General features: G+C 45.0%; 1 long non-coding RNA gene across 1 annotated transcript; it reads left to right on the plus strand.

Moving 5' to 3' along the window:
• Positions 1-6: 6 nt before the first annotated feature.
• On the plus strand, positions 7-9,314 carry LOC108449495. Its single transcript, XR_001865659.1, has 2 exons — positions 7-1,667; positions 3,102-9,314. It is a non-coding gene; the product is annotated as an uncharacterized LOC108449495 (long non-coding RNA).
• Positions 9,315-10,201: the final 887 nt, after the last annotated feature.

Consider the following 10,201-nt stretch of genomic DNA (forward strand, 5'->3'; position numbering starts at 1 on the left):
GGGCTAAGCGGTCCCGCGTTCCGGGGGTGAGGGAGGCTTTGGCCGCTCCCCTCGTCCCGTATCCACTGCGGAGCCGTCTCCGTGCTCGTCTCGCGAGCAGGACGTGGACTCTGGAGACCTTCCAGATGTGTCTGGCCGGGGCAGCGGTGGCACCTGCGCATTCTAGCACCATTGCAGAACCTGCGTCCTTTTAGCGTCCTGATCCCCGAGCGAGAGCGGGGCTGTGTGATGCGACACGGCCGCTCCGCTCCCCAAGGGTCCTGGCCTCAAAGCCCCCCTGCCGGCTTGCACACTAGACCCGGAGGAATCGGCTTGCTTGCCACCTGTAGGCATGGACGGTATTAACTGCCCGTAATTAATAAGAATAAAACCGTAGTATTTCGGCAGGAAAAACCATAAAGGAAATCGCCTTTCTCCAGGACTTAGGACAACTTGCATTCTGACTTACACTGGTGAAAGGTCCTTTGGAAGCGATTCTGTAGTCAAGAGTATTGTGCAGGTTTCATTCTATCACCGTTTTCCTCATATGAGTCTGGCACCGTGTTGCTACTCATGTTTGCCCAGGATGGCTTATGCCAGACTCGTTTACTTTAAGGGTTTGGAAATACCTTAGAATGTAGGGAGGCTACTGTACTGTACAGTTTGCACATGGACTACATAAAACATGCAGCACTGGCTTTCTCTTTGAGTATTGGGAGCCTTTTGTGCTCACACCGCTGTGTGTGATGCTGTACACTGAGGGTTCCAAGGTTCAAAGTGATGCTGCTGTATTTAACTGTGATTAGTGTAATTTACATGTCTATGATGAATGGGCTTGTCCTCAGTGCTGTACAGTTTGTCCCTGCCTAGTCGCTTGTATTTTATGTGCGGGGCCATGAAAAAGCTGAGTATCATGTGAAGATAGGAGATAAACACATGGGCGCAGCCAGGGATGTGCCACCACAGAGTGCCTGAGTCCTGCAGGAAGGAAGAAGAGTTTAAGAATAACTTCTGACTCACTGAAAAGATATTTAATTCAAGTGACAGTTTGTATTCTCTCCCTGTTCTGGGAGTGGTGCCCCAGTTTGAGTGCTTTACTTGCACAGTCCTTTCCAGGGTTTCTAGTTCCTTTCTAACTTTGAATCTCCAGCATCTTAACTTCTAACATTTCTTTTTGGTCAGCATCTTCCTTGCTGGTGTAAAATACAAGAATTCCTTGTCAGTGTGATCTTGTGAGTAGTTTGGTTGTGCTGTTTCTCAGAAATAACATGAGTGCCATGGGGGTTTTCTGCTGGGTGTGTTTGGGTACCTAAAACTGATTGTACCACAAGTCACCTGTGCATGCCTGTGACACTGACCTGCTGCCACTTGTGGGGCCCAATCCTTGACCTCTGGCAAAAGACCCTCATAACCCAGAATGTTCTGTGCTTATGCCTGCATGCCTGCCTCGGTTTGCATTCCCTTCTCTTTCTGTGCATGTAATTCAATCCAGCCTAACAGTCTCCAGCCCAGGAAGAAGCACCTTAAAACAAACTGCGTTTTTACTTCCCAGCACAGAGTTTCTTTGCTTGGCGCGCTGCGGGAGCGGCACAGAGGAACCGTTCTGCGGGAACTGGAACTCGCTGCCGGAGGGAAGTGCTGGCTGGATGCTGCTTAACAATCCTGTCTTTCTGCTGAAGCCCTTGTCTGTCAGTATTGTTCCTCAGCCCTTTGCTTCCTCTGCCTCCTCTTCCACATCAATAGTGTGAGGGGGGTGAAACCCTGGCACGGGTTGCCCAGAGAAGCTGTGGCTGCCCCATCCCTGGAAGGCCAGGCTGGAAGGGGCACTGAGCAACCTGATTTAGTGGAAGGGTCTAGTGAGGGTTGCCCCTGCCTATGGCAGGGGGTTGGAACTGGGTGCTCTTTAAGGTCCTTTCCAACCCAAACCATTCTGGAGTTTGCAAAGCATTGTTAGTATGGTAGAGCATCCCCTTCAGCCGGATAAAAACCATTGAGAGTGAGGATGCAGAGTTCAAAACTCTCAAGTTCCAGTTAAAAATGTGGGAACAGCCCTCAGCTGGCTAGCAAACTTCCATGTTGTGCAGTTTTTAGGGAAATCAAATAAACTTCCTGTTTCCCAGGCAGTTCTATTAATAAGTCAGTCTTTTTTCTGCTCCCTCCTTAGCTAATTATGGCACCTCAATGCTTAACTAATGTGAGGTCACGCTCGCGAAAAGTGCTTAAGTGTCAAGATGAAAAACCTTTCTGATTTATTGGGCATGGTGTTTGGAGACCAATTTAGGTATAAATCACATGGATTGCTTGTGATTAGTAAGTTACTTGGTGCCTCTGGTGCACTTTATTTTTCCTTCCATGCAGCAGTACATTTGATATGGGAGTTGCCTTCCAGCGTTTGGGAGCAGATGGAGCATTGGGCTCGTAAAGTGAGGTTATCGCCAATCTTAGCTGCGTCAGTAGGCTAAAAGTCCTTGTGGTAACAATAACTTTTGGGCTGAACTTGAAAAGAAAATGAGCAATATTTTGGCTCCTTCAATGCTTGAGAGTTCTTGCTGAGATAAAATCCTTTGTGGCATTCTTGGAAAATTGCTGCCCTCTCTTTTAGACGTCGCCTTCTGTGGTGGGGGAGAGAAGGCTTGTACTCAGATGTCCCTTGAGGTGGAATTTGTTTATGTAAATGATGCTTGCTTTTTTTTTTTTAACCCATACTGTAATCTTTAAACCAACTGACAAATACAGGGTGCCAAACCAGTGAGCCTTGTAACGAAATGCTTGTTTGCACTGGTCAGCATGAAGCAATCCACATACTTCACTCTGTTTAGGCAGTAAAGTGATAACCATATGAAGAATTTTTAAAATGCCTTTTTTTTTTCTACTGTGTGAAGGGATAGTCTTTTACTGCTAAATTTCATCTACCTCTGGAATGGTCAATGTCCTGTTACTGTTGCTTTCTGACTTTATATAGACCTATGGAACTGGAAATATGCACTTAATGGAAATACGGTGAATCAGAACTGTTTCCTACTTTGTATCTGGAGATGTCCTATTGCTGAAAGAATGTGTGATGGTAATATTTGTGTGTTTGCTAATACAACTGTTTTCCTACTGATCCTGATTAACTGCAGGGCTGGAGTGCCATTCCAAAACCTCATCTCTGCTGCTGAAGTTCCAGACAGTCTGAACTGGTGGGATTAATCCCAGCTGCCTAGAGACAGACTGAAGTGGTGAACTTTGTCTGCAGCTGCCTCTTCTGTAGTGGTGCTGAGCATCTTCTGCTGGACTAGTTCACTTTAAGAAACAGAGAAAACATAACCTTTTTCTCTTTTCAGTCCCAAATGTCCTCTTTGCCTCTGCTCTAACAATGATGTCCTCATTGGCCTTGTGATACTTTGCCTTCCTAAGTTCATATATGTGACTGTGATTGCGCCCTTGGTTTCAGCTTCCCCATGGGAAACTACATCAGCTCCCAGGCTGCTGAAGTCTGCTTTCATCACTTCTTCCTTAGCCTCGTATCTCCTCTTTGATCTCCAGGTCCTGGCTGTCCAAACTTGCCCACAAGGTCTGTTTTGCACTTTTCCCATGTACTGAAGAAGCAAAGCTGTGCTGCTGCAGCTGGACTCTGCAGTGTTCTGTTTGCTTCAGGCCTTTCCTCCGAACAACTTTGCATTTTAAGTGTGTCCCTGGACTCTTCCAGCTGTGTCCATGCCATTCTGGGATAATAGATCAGTTAGCCCTTTTGCTAGTGACTCTGTGGATGGATTGAGAAACTCTTTCTACTGTAGCAGTTGCAATCGTAAAAAAATTTAATCTTGTTTCTGATCAGTACTTCATCTTCTGTCATGATGTCATCTAATTCTTCTTTCCAGGCTCTATTTCTGTAACTGTTTTATTCTTCAGCACTTTTGATACTCTGTTTTATACTATGTGCAATGTACTGCAATTCTTAGCAATTGTAAGGGGCAGAGGAAGCAGGGACTTCTTCCAGTATGATGCTTTCACCTGTTTTCCATTCACAGCCATCTGGAATTGGAGGACCCAAGTTTTTATTGTGTTACAAAAGTCAGTTTATGATAAAAAGAGCAAAATTCTAACACTGTTGTGTAATTTGGACTGGAATATCGCTCCAGCTCTCATTTAGATCTCTCAATATATCTCCAAACCTATATACATTTATGCATTATCACATTTTCATGGTTTATGTGTCTTGAATCCTGCTGGGGCACTTGTGGAGCTTTTAGCTGGGCCTTTGTAATTCACCCTGAAGGGTTGAGCAACACGAGGTTGTATCAGACAAATACTGTTACAGTTTGATATTACAGTTGATAGCCTTCCTTCTGCTGCCAACAACTTCTCATCCACCCATCTCCTTACTAATCCCAAAGGATAACCCTTTGTGGATATCCCAAACCAGTTGTAATACAAGGTGAAACCATTTTCAAGAACATGTTAATAAAATTCACACATTCATGAATAATGTTTATTAAAATAATAAACAAAATAGATCATATTTGCTGGGTCTGTAGGGAGTGGAAGCCTGTTTTTGCTCTTTGTAAATTATGAAATGTGTGGTTTGATGGAGGCCCTGTTCTCATGCACTTGAGCAAGAGCAGAACTGTTGGTCAGTGATTTAATTGTAGATAAAACTTTCAATCTGTGATGAGTGGTTAGTTGGTATGAATTTGGGGTTTGTTGCCTTCTCTGAGTTAGGCTGAAGGCGCAAATGAACTCTTTGTAATTAAATAAACTCTTTGTGAGTTCTTGACAGCTGCAGAAAAGACTTTGAGAAGACAGGCCTTGGCTTTGGCACAAAGGAGACTTCTGGGTGCAGTGTTGGTTATTAATAGCCTTGGCCAGCAGCCCCTACAGTGAGAGCTTTGGGATGGGGAATGTCAGGGAGACGGGCTGGCACCCCAGCCCCCCGAGGCTGTCACTCTGCCAGAACCCAGAGGTCTTGCAGGGAGGGGCAACAGGGAGAAGAGGGGTGCTGGGGGACCAGGGAATCTCAGACTATCTTGGTGAAAGTCTTTACCCAAACTTGGTCTCTGGTCAGCCCTGCCTTAGTGTGATTAATGTGTGAAATGGGCAGTATGTGTCCACTCGATGTTCAGAGGGGAGGCTGGGAAGCAGGTTTTAAATGCAAATATGCACAGGAGAAACTTGCTCCTGCATGTTTCCTGTGCATATAAACAAACAATTGCAGATTAGACAAGTGTTGCTTTATGTTCATGTACATATAGGACCAGGTATACAACTCTTGAGGGATGTTTGCTCTTCCAGGATTGTTTTTTGTCCTATCTTGCAGAAAATTGGAGAAGCCTGGTGATTCTCTGGTTTATTTAGCAGAGACCTTTGTCCTATTTGCACGGTGCTAACCACCAAGGGCTGCTGGCTGACCTTTGAGAGATGTAGGTGCAACTGTGACTAGAGCATATAAATTTTAAATGTCAGCATTGTGTAAGAGTCTCTCTTCTAGAAAGGCATCCTGAATATCACTGATGTGGCCTCACAGTATTACTTCCTGCAGGATGGGGTTTTTTCTGAACTTAATGGCTGTAGGAACCCCTCAGCCTGAGAGGAATGAAACAACAAAACTCATCCAAAGCAGCTGGTTGTGCCTGTGTAGAATACGCAGCAGTGCTTTGGTCTTTCAGTGTGTTCTGTGGGGCATTTTTTAGTGACCAGGCTCAATGCCTGTAGTGGACATATCTTCTTGTCCGCATCTGCACTGGCTTATTAGAATCATTAATATTGGAAAAGACCTGCAAGACAGAGTCCAAACTTTTACCCAACACCACCCTATTAACTAAACCATAGCACTAAGTGTCACATCGAGTTGTTTCGAGAACACCTCCAGGGATGGTGACCTCCCTGGACAGCGTGGGCCAGTGCCTTACAAACCTTTCCGTGGAAAAAATGCTTCCTGATGTCCAACCTGAACCTCCCCTGGCATGTCTTAAGGCCATTTCCTCTTGTCCAGTTGCTGGTTGCCTCAGAGAAGAGGTCAACTTCCAGGTGGCTAAAACCTCCTTTCAGGGACTTGTCAGATTACTGAGATAACGGCAGGTAAAAAACTCCAGACTTCAGCATACTTACTGTTTCTTTTAATTTTTATTTTTAATCCAGCTGAATATTGAGCAGAACCCTTAAATGGCTGGTGAGCATTAACAAAATGACATCAAAGCCATAATAAGGACTTGGTCTCTTGTTTAAAAGCCCTACAAAATGGTGGTGCTGCAGCCCTGGGCTCTTGGTTGCACATAGTATAACATTATACGGTGTTGGGAGGAGGAGAAGGGGGAGGGAGCTTTTTCCTACAGCCCTACTTGTAGCAAATGGGAGTCTTTGTTCTTGTTCATGTCCTATTGCTATATTTGTCCCTGTGAATGTGGGACATGAGCACAGTTTAATGATGGCTCAGTCTTTGTCTCGGGTGGAGAAGCATAGCTGTGATAACTCATGTCCATTTGGGAAGGCAACGGAGATATCTTGAGTTTTTCCAGCTCACATGTCATGAGCTTCAGGGGAGCTTCTGGCAGCTAAAGTGGTTTGCAGTGGAGAATTCTGCTTTTAAAGAAATTGTTGAAATGTTTAGATCATGAGTTCCTTGGAAAGGCAAAACTGCTTGGTATGCGAACCTACATTGTTTAGCCTGAGGAGAACCGTGTGGGGGCAGGTCTGGGCCCGGGCTGCGGCAGGGCCATCCTTTCTCACTACCTATTTTCCTGCTTAACTATCCGGTGCAGCAAGAAGTTGATTTTCTAATTTCTGAGTACTAAGGATGCCCTGTCTCTTGGTTAATCCCTGCTCTTCATATAATATGATATGACCTTGGTGGAACTCTCTGTCCTGGGCAGTGGCTCTGTGCTCCCCCTCCCTGGCCAGCTCTCTCTGTATTTTTCTATTTGGCACTGGCTGTGGATGCCTGAATATATCAGCTTGGGTAGCTAATTGCTTCTGCCCGGGTTCCTGTAACAAGGAGACCTGGGTTTCTTTGTAGTGTTCCCTGAGCTATGCTGTGTCACCTTAATATATGAATGTACTTGAATGTCACCAGACAGTTTAATTATTTAAGCAGCAGTGGCCAAGACGTTTAGATTTTATGTCATGGTTTGAGAAGCACCGTGCAGGGTAAACCTCAACTTTCTAAAAGGTGTGAAGTAGTGACATACTTAGTTTTCTTCTTTCAGAAATTACATGTGAAAAGATAAGAGGTAATTGGTGGAGTCATGGTGGCCCATCCCAGCTGGGGGCTGGGTGCTATCTCTGGGTGGCACACAGTGTAGGCAGCAGGGCTCCCTGGGATGCTTCCAGGAGGCTCCCAAAGGAGATGAGTCACTGCTCATTCCTGCAGGGTCACCTAAGGAACCAGAGACTGCCAGCAACTCTCCTTGTGCTGGAGGAAGAAAGGGTCATTGCTCCCAGCACAGCTCACTCCCCTCTGGCCCCTTTTCTTTTTGCCCTCCCTCTCACATTTTTTACATGTTAGCCAGTCATCAGTGATGAGGCCCACATATTTGCAGGAAAACGCTGTGCATTTACCCAAAAGTCTTCTAGAAACCATCTTAAAGCAAAAGTGAATTTCTGCCAGGTATACCAGCCTGGAAAAGGCAAGTGTCTGTCTGAAAACTGATGTGGCTGAAAAGGATACAATATACCTTAGTTCTATGGCTTACACAGAACCTCCCTCTGCCAGCTTGCAGTACTGAGGAAAATACTTTAATTGAGCAAAACATGTCAGTCTCGTGGCTTTTTTCTCTCTCTCTTTTGTCTCCATTTGGATAGATTATTGTCTCTTTATTGTCAGCTTCTCCTCAGGCTGTCTAATGACTGTCCATTTTGGTGTGCAGGGCTCTGAGGCCAGCTGCCACAGGCGCCTTCTGTCCCCAAGTGACTGGTGTGCTGGCTGAAAGCCAGAATTCAGATCACCCCTCCTGCTTTTTCTGCCTTAAATCCCAGGTCTGGATCATGCAAATGGCTGGAATTGGAGGAATGGCTGTCTTCTAATGAAGCTGAGGTTGGGAAAGCTGCTTCACTGTGGCCTAGGTGTTCAGTGAATTCTTGCTCCTCGTGTTCCTTTGTGTCAACTTTCACGCTGGACTCACAGTATTTATTACATCTATTTTATGTGTGAATGATTGGCTTTATGGTTTGTTTTGGTAGGGTAATACTTCCCTACAAATTCCCTGTAGGAGTGCAGTTGTCTTGCTTCTAGCTATAATCATCTTGCTGTTACTAGGTTTATTATTCTGAGCTAATAAAATTCCCCACTTGGTAAAATAAAATGCTTTTTTTTTTTCTTAAATATGATTAGAAAATTCCATCTGTTCTCAAGGAGTTGTGTGAAATTAGTGTGGTGGCAGAATTCATCTGAGGTTTCCTTTACTGAGGACAGAGGCCAAGGAAGCATTGCATGTAGTTTCTTGCACAAATTATTATTTTCTTATGAAATCTCTGCGTGAACAGAGGAAGATGGGGGTCCCTGATGTGCACACACCTCTAATGTTAATACTAATGCAGGGGAACAATTCCAACAGTGTCAGGTAACATCTGCTCTTAAATGGGGCCTTGTGAGTATTAAGTGACCACAGAGGACAAATCTCAAGTTCTAATTTGGGTGCTTTGCCTTCTGTATCATGACTTGTAGCTGGGTGAGTGGCAGGGCAGCCTGCCTGTTGCTGCAGGCAGCTCAGATGCCCTTTCCACACTTTTTTGGACCCCATCCATGGGTAGCCTCAACTGGTTACCCCAGCAAAAAGCTCTGCAGATTTCTGGCTGGGTTAATGAGGTTGTCAGAGGAGCATGGGAGCAAGGTAAGTGCAGGGCTTAAGTGGATGTGTGAGATGACTTGTAGTGGCAGTAAGCTTCAGATTAGTTCACAGCTGCTTGTGAAACCACAGCCTTAGGCTAATAGAAACTGATTTTGAAGAACCATGCCCAGTTCAGAAAATCTGCTTTGTTCCTCTGACTTGAGATCATTAAAAATTTCCAAATGTCATCTTAAAGGATCTGATTTATTACGTGTTAGAAAATAGTTTAACTTTTGTGCTTGTAGCTGTGATGACTAGCAGCAGCTCAAGGTAATGGAGGCATGACAAGAATTCCTCAGTCTTTTCTGCCTGTGCCTGAGCTGCTGACTGCATCCCAACTAGAACCAGACTGTGCCATTCTTTGGAGAGAGACACGGCTTTCCCACACCCTCACCCCAGTGTTTCTGTCCCATAATTCTGTAAATTTGTTCTGTGTGGTTATTTTTTGGTATGTGTCAAATTTTAAGATAAAAAACTTTGTTGCATACTGTGCATCGACCTTGTGATTAAAAAGCATTTTTTTCTTCTTAAGTAATTCTGGTGTATTTGCAGAAGAATTTTTTTAATGTGATGCCTTCTATGTACTTGTCTCTCACGTTTTCCATTACTTAGATTTGTTACAGGAATTCAATGATAGCAAGTTCCCGAAAGTGATGTTCATCTCAAAATTTATGTGCAGCTTAGCTCTCAGACTTTTTAGATTTTGGATTGTATTTTCACATCTGACATCTGTATACTAGAAGTTTCCTGCAGTCTGTCACTCTCAAAAGCTGAAAACTGAGGTCCTTTGCTTGCTCTTGCTGTTCTGTGTTGGGTAGGGAGCCCCTGGTGATGGAACCTGTGGGGTCTCTACTCATTTCTCCTGCCTCTTAAAACCCCCGAAGTTATGGAAGAGTCACAATATTTTGGAAGTGAGGCATGCAGTGCCCTCTGTGGACACAAAGAATTTGGGAATATGAAGTAAGTTGAACTGTAAAATGGAACATGCTGCTGGGTTCCTCCAGGGTGGGTTCTGGTGGGAGGCTGATACAGCCTCACCAGTCAATGAACAGCTGCTGCTGTGGCAGCAGAGGAAAGTGTGCTATTTCTTGTAGAAGTCCAAGCAATATCATCTGTCCCTGTGCATATATATTACTATCTCCTTGCAGTCCTGCTCTGGCTGGTCCTACCTTTGACTAGGTGGCTCAAGGCTCCTCCAGCAGAGCTCGGCCAGCCGACCAACCAGCGATGGTTTAAGCACAGCTCTCGCATTGATGAATGGCCGTAAACGCTGTGCTGGGAGCCAAAGGCAGCAGCACAATGCAGCACCAAAGAGCTATTGTAGGCACGGATGAGACTATAATAGAGCGGGGAGAGAGAGTGCACTTAGAGGTTAATGCGGCCATGGCTGGGCAAAGCCAGCTTCTCTCTGAAGAACC

The sequence above is a fragment of the Corvus brachyrhynchos genome, unplaced genomic scaffold (genome assembly GCF_000691975.1).
Source record: "Corvus brachyrhynchos isolate BGI_N302 unplaced genomic scaffold, ASM69197v1 scaffold59, whole genome shotgun sequence".
Lineage (NCBI taxonomy): Eukaryota > Metazoa > Chordata > Aves > Passeriformes > Corvidae > Corvus > Corvus brachyrhynchos.